The sequence below is a fragment of the Vicia villosa genome, linkage group LG3, assembly GCF_029867415.1.
Source record: "Vicia villosa cultivar HV-30 ecotype Madison, WI linkage group LG3, Vvil1.0, whole genome shotgun sequence".
NCBI classification, from domain to species: domain Eukaryota; kingdom Viridiplantae; phylum Streptophyta; class Magnoliopsida; order Fabales; family Fabaceae; genus Vicia; species Vicia villosa.
Genome location: NC_081182.1, coordinates 57,386,147 through 57,399,048, shown reverse-complemented (window position 1 = coordinate 57,399,048; position 12,902 = coordinate 57,386,147). Strand labels below are relative to the sequence as shown.

Genomic DNA, 12,902 nt, shown 5'->3' with positions numbered 1-12,902 from the left:
TTCAGACATTAATTGATATGCCCTGTAATTTTTTTTATAAATTGAATGCATTATTACAACCACTCTTATCACAACCACCACTCTTATGTAATACTTTAAAATGATTAAGACAAAAATCAAACGGTTAAAAAAATCTAACAATTATGATTAACACTCTTGTGTAATAGATTAAGACAAAAATCAAACGGTTAAAAAAATCTAACAATTATGATTAACACTCTTATGTAATACTTTAAATATGATTAAGACAAAAATCAAACGATTAAAAAAATCTAACAATTATGATTAAAAAAATCTAACAATTATGATTAACTGTTTTATATTGTCATTGTATATCAATTAAATTTAATATTTAAATTATAATAACATTAATTGAACATCAAATAAATAAAAAGAGAGCGTGATTTAAAAACTCTTTAAAATAATGATCCTAATTGAAAAAGTATAATATGTGTGATCTCACCTAAGTAGGACAAATAAATCTACAATATATTAATAAGTGATATCTTAATTTAAACACTTACATACTTATTAGGGTGGACAAACGGTAACCACCCGACGGAAACATACCGTTCCAATTCAAACTTTGAGATATGGTTCGGAGCAAAGGGTTGTTGCGGGCTTGTGCGGTCGGATTCAGAGGTTGGTTTTGTGACCGTCTATTTTTATGCTAAGCCTAATCTAATCCTAATTCAATCCATTTCTTCCCTAGTTTCTCGGCCCAATTTAGATTGAGGGTTGTATATATTTTATTGTCTCTGATGTTTCAACCCTAACCCTTGAATCAAACCTAGTTGCGCACATCTCACTACCTCTGTGTCGTTTCCTTCTCAGAGCATTGTAATCTCTCCATCTTCAAGTTTGTGCTTCTATTCACCGACAAGATTTATATGCTTTATCTCAAAAATAAAAAAGGTATGCAATTAGTTTATGTGATTTCTACAGTTTTGTGTTTTAGAGTTCGGGTTTGTTTTAAGATTTGTGTTTTTGTTAAAATGAAATGGTCAAGATTTAAAATTTGTTTAAGGTTTGTGTTAAACTTATAATGATTTAGGGTTTGAATATTTAGAACTGTGAGGTTTGTATTAAATTAAAATTTTAGTGTTTGTTAATGCGTTAGTGTCAGTACGCCATATAAGGGTATAGACAGCATTTTTTTGCATAGACATCGCTTTAAAGCGCTACCTATTTTTGCGATGTTGTAAGTAAAGACATCACTTTTTGTCCAGGTAAAAATGCCGCTTAATATCGCCTTTATGTTGCCTTTAGACAGCGCTTTATTTCAAAAGCGCTCTCTAAAGTCCCCTTCAAGCACCACTTTTAACTACAAAAGCGCTTTCTATTGTACCACTTTAGACAGCGTTTTTAAAAGCGCTGTGTAATGTATATCTTAGTTCATTTTTTTAGGCAGCGCTTTTCACTTTAGAAGCGCTTTCTAATGCACCCTTTTTAGCAACACTTGTTTGTTTAAAGCGATGTCTAATGTTCAAGAATTTTTTATTATATACGACTTATATTTTAAGCGCTCTCTACAAATAATCACTTAAAATAAGTCCTGTCTTTCAAATTTGCACAAGATTTCATAAATTTGCAGTTTCAATCTATATAGCTTTAATCCAATACTTTATATACATAAATTTGATACAAATTAAAAATACATATTACTATCTTCTAATGTACATATTACTATCTTCTAGAGCTCCTAAAAAACAACAACAATGAACTTGTTATCTCTATCTTCTTCATATGCACCTACCTGAAACAAAACCAACAAAGGCATATCAGAACCAAGCTATATAACACTTAAATTTTATAACTATTATATTTTAACACAAACAAATGTAACAAAAACAAATCAAAAAACCGTTATAACCCACCATTAAAAATTCTCAAATTCATACCATGATACAAACAAAACTTTATTTGAATATAACTCCAATACAATCATAACTAACATTCCACATAACAACAACAACATTGCAAATTTGCAAGCTCACTACTGCAAATTTGCAAGCTCTTAAGGAAGATATTAGTGAAGTGGAAGTCAAGCAAGCCCTTTTTTCCATGAAACCTTGGAAAGCTCCTGGGCCGGATGGTTTTCCGCCTGGGTTCTATCAAAAAGCTTGGAAGATTGTAGGCTCAGACCTTATTGAGTTTGTGTGAGGTGTTTGGAAAGATCCTGGCCTTATGTCGGAGTTTAATAAAACTGACATTTGCCTCATTCCTAAAGTGGATCAGCCCACTAATGTAACCCAGTTCCGTCCTATCTCCCTATGCAACACGCTTTATAAGATTATTAGCAAAGTGATGGTTGCTAGACTTAAATCCTTTATGCCTTATCTTGTTTCTCCTCTACAAACAGGATTCGTCCCTAGCAGATCCATTCACGAGAATATTATCCTGGCAAAGGAAGTTATGCACTCAATGCAACGAAAGAAGGGTCGAAATGGTTATTTTGCTATAAAGATTGATCTCTCGAAAGCTTATGATAAGCTTAATTGGGAGTTCATTTGGCGGGTGCTGAAGGAAATTAATTTCCCAAATGAAGTGGTTAACGTTATCATGCATGGTGTCTCGAGTGTAGAAACGAACGTCAACTGGAACGGGAACAGAAATGAATTCTTCCGTCCTCAACGTGGAATCAGACAGGGCGACCCTATTTCTCCATATCTCTTTGTTCTCTGTATGGATAAATTGACACACTTGATTGAGTATGCTATCCAAACGAAGCGTTGGAAACCGTTCAAGATTGGTAACAAGGGTATGAGTATATCTCATCTTATGTTTGCCGATGATTTGCTTATTTTCGGTGAAGCTAATGAGGCTCAGATGCAATGCGTGAAGGATACTATTGATGAGTTCTGTAGTATGTCGGGCCAGGAGGTTAGCAAGGAGAAATCCACCATCCTTAAAGGGGAGGCTTGTAAAAGACAAGATTTTCAATATGTTATTGATCAAGTGGCGAGTAAGCTTGCTGGTTGGAAAGCGCGTAACCTATCCTTTGCCGGTCGAGTGACATTAGCTAAGAGCGTTATTGAAGCCATCCCGGTGTACCCTATGATGACGAACGCTATCCCTAAAGCTTGTATTCAGGATATTGAAAAGCTTCAGAGAGGCTTTATATGGGGCGATACGGAGAATAAGAGGAAGTTCCATGCGGTTAAATGGGAGAAGATCACTAATACTAAAAGTGGTGGTGGCCTTGGGCTGAAAGATCTCACCATTATGAACAATACTTGTCTTATGAAAATAGGTTGTAAAATTCTCAATGGTGATGAAGACCTATGGTGTCGTGTTCTCCGTAGCAAATATAATGTTGAGCGGAATGGGGAAATGTTACATGCTAAGTGCTCGGATTCTTCTTTATGGAAAGGCATAGCTAGAACATCTGGGCAACTTAAAGACTTGGGTGTTTGGAGAATAGGTACAGGTGATAGTATAAATCCTTGGAATTAGTGTTGGATTGAGAAGGGCTTGGTGATAGCGAATTTGGATGTCAATATTCCTTTGCATATGTTACATTGCTCAGTCAAAGATTTGGTTGATCATGACGGTGAGTGGAATTGGGATAGCCTTGTTTGGCTTCCTGACTACGTGAAGAATAGGATTGCAGCGCTGGTGCCCCCCAAAGTTGAGAATGGTGAGGATACCCTAATGTTTTCCACTGATGAGGAAGGCGGTTTCTCGATCAAACAGATGTATAAGCTTTTGGATCACCGTAATGCTGACACTCCTAATGATTGCTGGAGAAGGGTGTGGAGCTTGAATGTGCCGGAACGAGTGAAATCTTTTGTGTGGATTCTTTTTCATGATCGCTTGCTGACTAATAACAGAATCAGCATGTCTGGATTTGGTTTAGATGGCTGTCATGAGTGTGGTGCGGTGAAGGAGACGAGCTTGCATGTGCTTCGTGATTGTAAAGTTGCAAGGAGACTGTGTGACAGTATAATCCCGATTTCCCTAACATCTTCTTTCTTTTCTGCAGGTTGGGAGCAATGGTTATATATAAACCTTTTCAGCGAAAACTCCGGGCTTCGGGACTGGTGTAATTTATGGTCCATCGGTTGTCATTCATTGTGTCTTTGGAGGAATTCGGAAGTTCATGACTCGGCGTTCATTAGACCGCTTTCGATGAAGGCAGTGGTAGAAGACAAAGTCCACCAATACAATAAAGCTATGCTTGTGCATCAGAATGTCATAAACAAAGGCATAGAGAAGATTGACGTAAATTGGATTGTCCCTAAAGACCAAAGAGTGAAGTTGAATACAGATGGTGCCTGTGATAGTAATGGCACAGCTGGGTGTGTGATAAGTGCCAAAATGTCGATGTTTTGAGTATGTAAATAGTGGCACTTATCGATACTTTTGTTAATACCGTTTGAACAATTCCCCGTTTTGTGTATAAACACGTATACTTTGTGAATAGTTGTATTTTCATATACTTTTATACCATTTGATAGTTTTTCCTTTGTTTTTATAGGTATTCATGCTTATTGGAGCCTTGAGGAATAAAGTGTCAAAGGCACGGCTTCGATTTCGCAGTTTTGGTGCAAGCCCGCTTAGCCACCATCAAGCGGACTTCCAAAGACTCAAAATAAGGATGATCAAAATCATCAATTTGGTTTCCATTCATTCATTATTGGATAGAGCATTGAATAAGCTTTCCAACGCTTCGAACCGGGCGCAATTCGGAGTTACGGTTCTCGAGTTATGGCGAAAACAAAATCTGATTTTTAGCAGACTCCGCTAAGCGGAGGGGGTCCGCTGAGCGGAGCTCCAGCGGAGCAAATCAGCGTCTGGAAGCAATTTTGAGTCCGCTGAGCGGAGGGGGTCCGCTAAGCGGACCTGCTAAGACAGCAGCTCGTTAAAAGGGGCCAAAATCACATTTTTAGGTCATGGTTTGGGTATTTTTGAGTCCCAACACCATCATTTTCATTCTTAGATCAAGATTAGCTTAGAAAATAACTTCGGAGGTTGCATAAGGATGATCGGGGGTGGATTGAGCGTCGAACGGAGCTGACAAACCGGGAGATCTTCGGTTCATTTCTCTTCTTCTTTGTGTATTTCTCTTTGGTTGGGTATTGTTTGTATATTTACTTGAATCTTATGTATATTTACCGATTATAATGTTATATTTAACTTGCTTTACGAATCTGTGTTGATGTTATCCTGGATTTTTGCTCTATGCTGGGGATTTGGGTTGCTTTAGAGATAAACTTCTTGAATCCTTATCTAGGATGATAATCTGTTGGTTCTGAACTCTAGAGATAGATTTAGAGCTAGCATTCACTGTTTGTATCTGTACTTAATGCTTTCGTGTTTGAGCGGCGTGCGAGAGATCGCCGATGCGAGAATACGAATGTTCTTGTGACTTCGCGTTAGAGATAACCTTAGTTGTGAGATGATCTCGTTTGTGCTCCAGAGATGGACGCTTATGTGAGAGATACATGATGACATAGATGGGTATCGTAGGTTGAGTATAACGGGTTGGTAAGTGTATGTTTGTGAAGAGTGAATATATTTACATTCCTGATAAGTTATTTCTCTTCTAAGAATGTGTTTATTCTTTTCCTGTTTATATCTTTGTTTACTTTTTGCTCATTCAAACCCAAGCTCGAAACCGTAGAAACTGTTGAATGGCATCTCTCCATCTCTGTGGACGATAATTCCTGGATCAATATTTCCAAATTTTTTTTTGTTGCTTGCTGCTATACTGCATTCAACAAAATGGCGCCGTTGCCGGGGATGGTTGTTTGGATTGCATCGCAATAGTTTTCATGGTTTTGAGCTTTGTATATATCGTATATATTGTATAGTTTCACTTGTATATATTTACTTGTGCATGTTTACTTGTTTATGTTCACCATATAAGTTTACTTGTATATGTTACATATAAGTATACTTTTATTGGTGAATGTTGGTGAAACATTTTGATCTCGGATGAGCTCTTTAATAACAAATCTTCACTTTTCAACTTGTGAATCCAACATTCACCAATTTTTCTCTTTGTGTATGTTAATAGTTATATGTGTTTCATGTTTGTATATATGTGTTTGTTCATGTACATATTTGTATACTTGTATTTTCCTTTATGTTCGTTTAATCGTTGTATATATTTGTACTCGTAACGTTTGTTGAATGGTTGGTTAGGACACTTTCTTTAGGCTTGTGCGGTGAGACGTTACCATGGCATGACGAGAGGAGTTTACTTTCCAAACACCGAAACAATAAAGGCGTCGAGCTAACGACGTAAAACAAGCGCTTGTTGGGAGGCACCCCAATGGTTGTAAATATTGTTTATATTTCTGTTTATGAGTTATTTAGGTGAAGTGGTGAGTGATTGGAATAGCTGGTGCAATTCTGATTTTTCTGGTTTTTCTGTCATCCGCTAAGCGAGCCTAGCTCCGCTAAGCGATGACAGCAAAATTCTGTTTTCTTGCTTTGTACCAGTGGAGTTCCTATTCCACTTGGTTCACTCCTTTTTCCCACTCTCACCAAGGCTAATTAATAGTATATATTAGTTTTGTTTTTCTAATTCTTTTGTTGGTTGTTTGTACTCAAATTTTGTTCGGTGATTCGAAGATTTTTGAGGTGATTTTCCAAAGCTTGAGTGTTTCAACTTGCGGATGTATGGTAGGATATTGTTTTTGAAGTTGTATCATTCAAGGTACTCATTTATCGCTTTCTATAGCATAACATGTTTAAGAAACTTTTCATTTGTACAATTACCATGCCATTCATTCTTTTGCATTACTTGCTTATTGATTGAATCACTTTAGTTCCCAAACCATAAATGTGAGGAAGCTTTCCATTATTCATATATGCTGGAGGCCACAATCTTTGTTTTAACTGGATTTTATTATGCTTAATCTTTTGTTTATGTTGATTTTATGAAAGCATGAAAAGGATCAAGGCATTTTGTTTCATTTTGAGCACAACCACCATAACCAAATAGTCAATTCACCTTGTGAGTGTGTGATCATTTGTTAACCCTTTTGAGCCTTTTTGTCAATGTCCATGTTGTTTTTGCTAAATGCTTATCTTTAAGTGTTTAGTTGTCATTTTTGCATGGATGATTGATTCTTTGTTTTCTTGAACCCTCAACCATGATTTTTGGTATGAATTTTTACCTTGCCTTAGAAAGTATGGAGTATTCATATGATGGTGTGGTTTAATTCAAGTTGGGGAGAAATGGTTGTGTACTTATTTGGTTGTTGCTATGAAATTGAAAATAAAAGAAAAAAAATGTGAAAAGAAAAGAAAAGAAAAAAAAAAGTGAAAAAGTTTTGAAAAAGAAAAAGAAAAGAGAAGCGAATAATTGTTTGTGCTAATAAGTATTGTAACTGGTTTGAGAAACTTGTGGTTAAGGAAGAAGTTTAATCGAGATTTTGTTGTTTAAATCTTTGGTGGATTGATCACTCCCTTAGGTTTAGGCAAGTTTTTGTTTCGATTAGTCTTAGGATATATCCCTTGTTTGTTAACCAAGCCACATTACAACCTTGAAAAGTCCTTGTGATTCTTGCTTTTGTATCTTCAATGTGATTTTTGGATGAATGCATAATTTAATCTTTTGTTTGCAAGATTGTTGGATGAGTGTTAAAAGTCCTCATTTTTGTGTGTTCTTCATCCATTGATGAATTTTTGCTAGGTGTGATTCATGATGTAAGCATGTATTGCTTTAGAATGTTTAGTATGCTTTTTGCACTTAGGATTTGTTTCGTTTACATGTTGTCGTTGTAGGATAGTGGTAAGTATTTACTTTGTTTATACGTTTTTGTATTGAGCCATACATTTATTTTTGGTTTTCAAAACTTGTTGATTCACAGTTCTTTGGATTATTAATTTTGATTCTTTGATTTATTTGACATTGTTTGAGGACAAACAAAGTTTCAAGTTGGGGAGAGTTTGATAAGTGCCAAAATGTCGATGTTTTGAGTATGTAAATAGTGGCACTTATCGATACTTTTGTTAATACCGTTTGAATAATTCCCCGTTTTGTGTATAAACACGTATACTTTGTGAATAGTTGTATTTTCATATACTTTTATACCATTTGATAGTTTTTCCTTTGTTTTTATAGGTATTCATGCTTATTGGAGCCTTGAGGAATAAAGTGTCAAAGGCACGGCTTCGATTTCGCAGTTTTGGTGCAAGCCCGCTTAGCCACCATCAAGCGGACTTCCAAAGACTCAAAATAAGGATGATCAAAATCATCAATTTGGTTTCCATTCATTCATTATTGGATAGAGCATTGAATAAGCTTTCCAACGCTTCGAACCGGGCGCAATTCGGAGTTACGGTTCTCGAGTTATGGCGAAAACAAAATCTGATTTTTAGCAGACTCCGCTAAGCGGAGGGGGTCCGCTGAGCGGAGCTCCAGCGGAGCAAATCAGCGTCTGGAAGCAATTTTGAGTCCGCTGAGCGGAGGGGGTCCGCTAAGCGGACCTGCTAAGACAGCAGCTCGTTAAAAGGGGCCAAAATCACATTTTTAGGTGATGGTTTGGGTATTTTTGAGTCCCAACACCATCAACTTCATTCTTAGAGTAAAATTGGCTTAGAAAACAACTTCGGAGGTTGCATACGGATGATCGGGGGTGGATTGAGCATCGAACGGAGCTGACAAACCGGGAGATCTTCGGTTCATTTCTCTTCTTCTTTGTGTATTTCTCTTTGGTTGGGTTTGTTTGTATATTTACTTGAATCTTATGTATATTTACCGATTATAATGTTATGTTTAACTTGCTTTACAAATCTGTGTTGATATTATCCTGGATTTTTGCTCTATGCTGGGGATTTGGGGTGCTTTAGAGATAAACTTCTTGAATCCTTATCTAGGATGATAATCTGTTGGCTCTGAACTCTAGAGATGGATTTAGAGCTAGCATTCACCGTTTGTATCTGTTCGTAATGCTTTCGTGTTTGAGCGACGCGCGAGAGATCGCCGACGCGAGAATACGGATGTTCTCGCGACTTCGCGTTAGAGATAACCTTAGTTGTGAGATGATCTCATTTGTGCTCCAGAGATGGACGCTTATGTGAGAGATACGTGATGACATAGATGAGTATCGTGGGTTGAGTATAACGGGTTGGTAAGTGTATGTTTGTGAAGAGTGAATATATTTACATTCCTGATAAGTTATTTCTCTTCTAAGAATGTGTTTATTCTTTTCCTGTTTATATCTTTGTTTACTTTTTGCTCATTCAAACCCAAGCTCGAAACCGTAGAAACTGTTGAATGGCATCTCTCCATCTCTGTGGACGATAATTCCTGGATCAATATTTCCAAATTTTTTTTTTGTTGCTTGCTGCTATACTGCATTCAACAGTGTGGTGGTGTCGTTCGCGATTCGCGTGGATTCTGGCTAGGTGGTTTTAGCAAAAGGATAGGTATTTGCAGTCCCTTATTGGCGGATCTTTTGGGTATTTATTCTGGTATAAAGTTGGTTAGTGAGCTTGGCTATCAAATCCTTGAAGTAGAGACAGATTCTAAGCAAGCAGTAGAGTGTATTCAAAGAGGAAATTATAAGAATATGGTGGTGGGGAATTTAGTGAAGAATATCACTGAGTTATTGAAGTCTTTTGAGAATGTAGAGATCCTGCACATTTACAGAGAGGCAAACACATGTGCTCATATTCTTGCCATGGAGGGAAAGAAGATGATGGGAGGTAGTAGATTTTATTCTGAGGTGCCTGTTTGGATGCTCATTCCTTTGAAGAAGGATCAGGAGTGTCTTTGTGTTTGTAGGGACATCCCCTTGTAGTTTTTTCCTTTGTTGTTTGGGCCTTTGGCCCTCCTTTATACCAAAAAAAAAAAAAACAACATTGCAACACAATTTACCACACTAATGACGACATAGTATCTCACCAAAACTCAAACTTATATATACTCAAAATTCTCATCAATGAAAGTGTCACAATACCTTATGAAATTTTCATCTCAATAATGTATTGACACCAATCCTCCTTAATTTCATCCAATTAATCTTTCGAGTAAGTAGAAGACTTGAATTCATGGAAGTACTACATAATATAACATAATATGATTTAGTTAAAACTAATGAATAAGATAAAATGTGTTAAATATTAAAATAAATCATAAGTTAGAAATTCATACCATGGTTGGAATCTCTATTTGATTCAAAAGAATAATTTCTTTCATAAACCTCAACATGAAATAACCGCAATTTATATCATTACGCTGATGAGGACACTACACATGGAAAAAACATAGGAATATATATCAGGATATATAGTTTAACTTGTTTTATCAAGTAGCATAACTAATTTAATCAAAATTGTGAAAATATGAAAATATACCTGCACTCTAATCCATGTAATGTTGTTTGCTTTACTCTTTGGTACTCGAGTATCTCTTTGTGATCGAAAAATTTGTATAACTCTAACAAAATATAAACGAATATTTAGAACAATTTCACATAAATAAATAAATAAATAAATATACAAATGAATATTTAGAACAATCTCACTTACGTATCAACCATCTCCTTCATATTTGGTTATTTTTCCAATCACCGCCTAACGAATCCAGATAATATACAACTTCTCTTACAGGATTAATTGCAACCAACAACCAGTGTCCACTGTAAGATTAACAAAGGTGTTAGATGGAAACTTTCTACACAACGTCAAAAAACAAAAAATTATAATAGATGAAGTTAGAATGAAAATCTAACCCATTGCCAGTATTAAATGGTAAAAAACAACTTTTCTGTATCTTTATTGGCCATAAATGCACGGATAAAGTACTCTTTGACTTCATCTGGTTTTTGCACGATTACTAGTATGTTGATACTGTTGGGAGATAAGAAACATAATCTTTGTTCCAATTGATGCGGGCGCATCAACTTGTCATACAAGAACCTTAAATAAAAACTTATATAAATAAGGTCTATTTGCATAGTCCACCTTAACTCTAAATTTTTTAGTACATTAATTATTTATTTACTGCTAACTCAATTTTTTTAGTCAAACACTCAATTTAAATTATATTGTTTTATTTTGGTAACATGTATCAGGTACTTTTACGTAAATATTAATAATGTTTAAGTGGTGTTTATGGTTCACGGTTAACCTCAACATCAATGGGTTCGATGGATCTTATGATACTTCCATCACACCAATTTTAAAACCTCCCGCATCCGAGCTATACCCACACATACACAAATTTTAAAACCTCCCGTTTTGCCACCCTTAAATCTATATACGCACACTAATTTTAAAAACTCCATTTATGTCTGCGACTTACCGTCTTCCTTCAAATTACTCTAGTCTTTTCTAACCCTTAAAATTTCCAAATACAATAGAACAAACCTAATAAAATTGATCTCTAACTTTCTATAGACATGTCCCGACAAATGAATGATTCTATGTTTACATTTGGATTCAAAAGGTTCTCAATTATAAGAGAATAAGTCACAAAAAAGTATGAACTCACATTCCCAAAGTAAGAACTCGGTATGAAGTCACATTCATCGATGTCTTGTATGATGATAACTCAAAAATATCATAACTTTTTTTTTAAAATTGTTTCAATTCACTTTGTACACTCTTAATACATACTACCATATACTCATCAACAATAGTAATAAACACTAAGAAAAAAGTTTGTTGACATCAATGTAGCATCTACACCCTCTGTCAAAGAAGAACTACATGAACTTCTTTTTTTGTGATTTACAGGAACTTTGATTCACTAAGCAAGTGTATATACTTTCAATATTAGAACTAACTATGTTGCAAAGACATATGAAGCTTTTATCAAGAGAAACCATATGACTAAGCAAGTGTATCTGTATAGAGGAGAAGCCACTGCCAGAACTACTAAGCTTATGACTACTACCGTTTCAAGTTCAATTTATCTCTATATTTGAAACAGAAAATAAAGCTAAAGAACTACTGTATAATAATCCATTTATACATCAGTTTAATCATACACTCTAACAAGGCATTAATCTGCACTAACTACACAAATACACAAATAAGACTCAATCAATCATTAAGATTAAATACACAACATAGTGAAAATAAAGACTCTAACAAGACAAAAATAAGATAAATACACAACACAAATACATAAATAAATAAGATTATAATCATTAAGAATTTTTGTGAAAATTAACCTTGTTGTGAACATAATCAGGTCAGACTAAAACATAATTCTTTGAGTAGCAACACATGTATGAGCCTAATAAATTTAATTAATCAGGGCATCACAACACAGGTGATAACAATCCTATAAGTTCATTAAATTGAGCTTCATCATACATCATATTGTTCACACATATCATTTAAAAAACCCTACATCTATCTCAGACACACAAAAATTGATTTTTTTATTACAATTTCGTAACTTTAAGAATGCAAATTCCAGACCCACATTTTAATTAACCTAATTATTCAAAATTTTATAGCAAATCTCAGACCCAGTTAGTAATTTCCACAATTCTGATTTTGAGTTTTTTTGGGAGAAATTGTGAAAAAAATTATGAAGTTAGTTACCTGGAAGAGAAGATCGTCGAGTAGAGATGATTTAGTGGAGGAAGAAGAAGTGGAAGGAAGAGATGTAGTTTGATCTTTCTGCTGCTGCTGATTTCGTTGTTGTTGAAGAAGAAATTTGTAATGAGTGCAACGTGTTCGACAAATGTTCCCACTGAACAATTTCCTTCTCTAACTTCGATTTAAGCTTCAATAGCGCCCGTTTCTTCCGTTCTTTCAGTAATTTCTCCAATATTTTGTTAAGGAATTGAAAATTGAGAGGGAGTTTTGAATCGTATGGAAGGTCAAGAAGACAACTAGTTTCCAATGGCCTGCTTTGAACGTATAAAATGCAAACGAGAGATAGAGATGAGAGAGAGTGATCAAATTAATCCTAAGAAGAGAGA

General features: G+C 35.3%; 1 long non-coding RNA gene across 2 annotated transcripts; it reads right to left on the bottom strand.

Moving 5' to 3' along the window:
• Positions 1-1,664: 1,664 nt before the first annotated feature.
• Positions 1,665-12,902, bottom strand: LOC131655831 (uncharacterized). Of its 2 annotated transcripts, none has more exons than XR_009299895.1 (6): positions 12,520-12,902; positions 10,488-10,601; positions 10,318-10,399; positions 10,115-10,210; positions 9,921-10,020; positions 1,665-1,756 (listed from the first exon to the last, which is right to left on the bottom strand). It is a non-coding gene; the product is annotated as an uncharacterized LOC131655831 (long non-coding RNA). The 2 variants fall into 2 exon arrangements; XR_009299894.1 differs by having other exon boundaries at positions 10,492-10,601.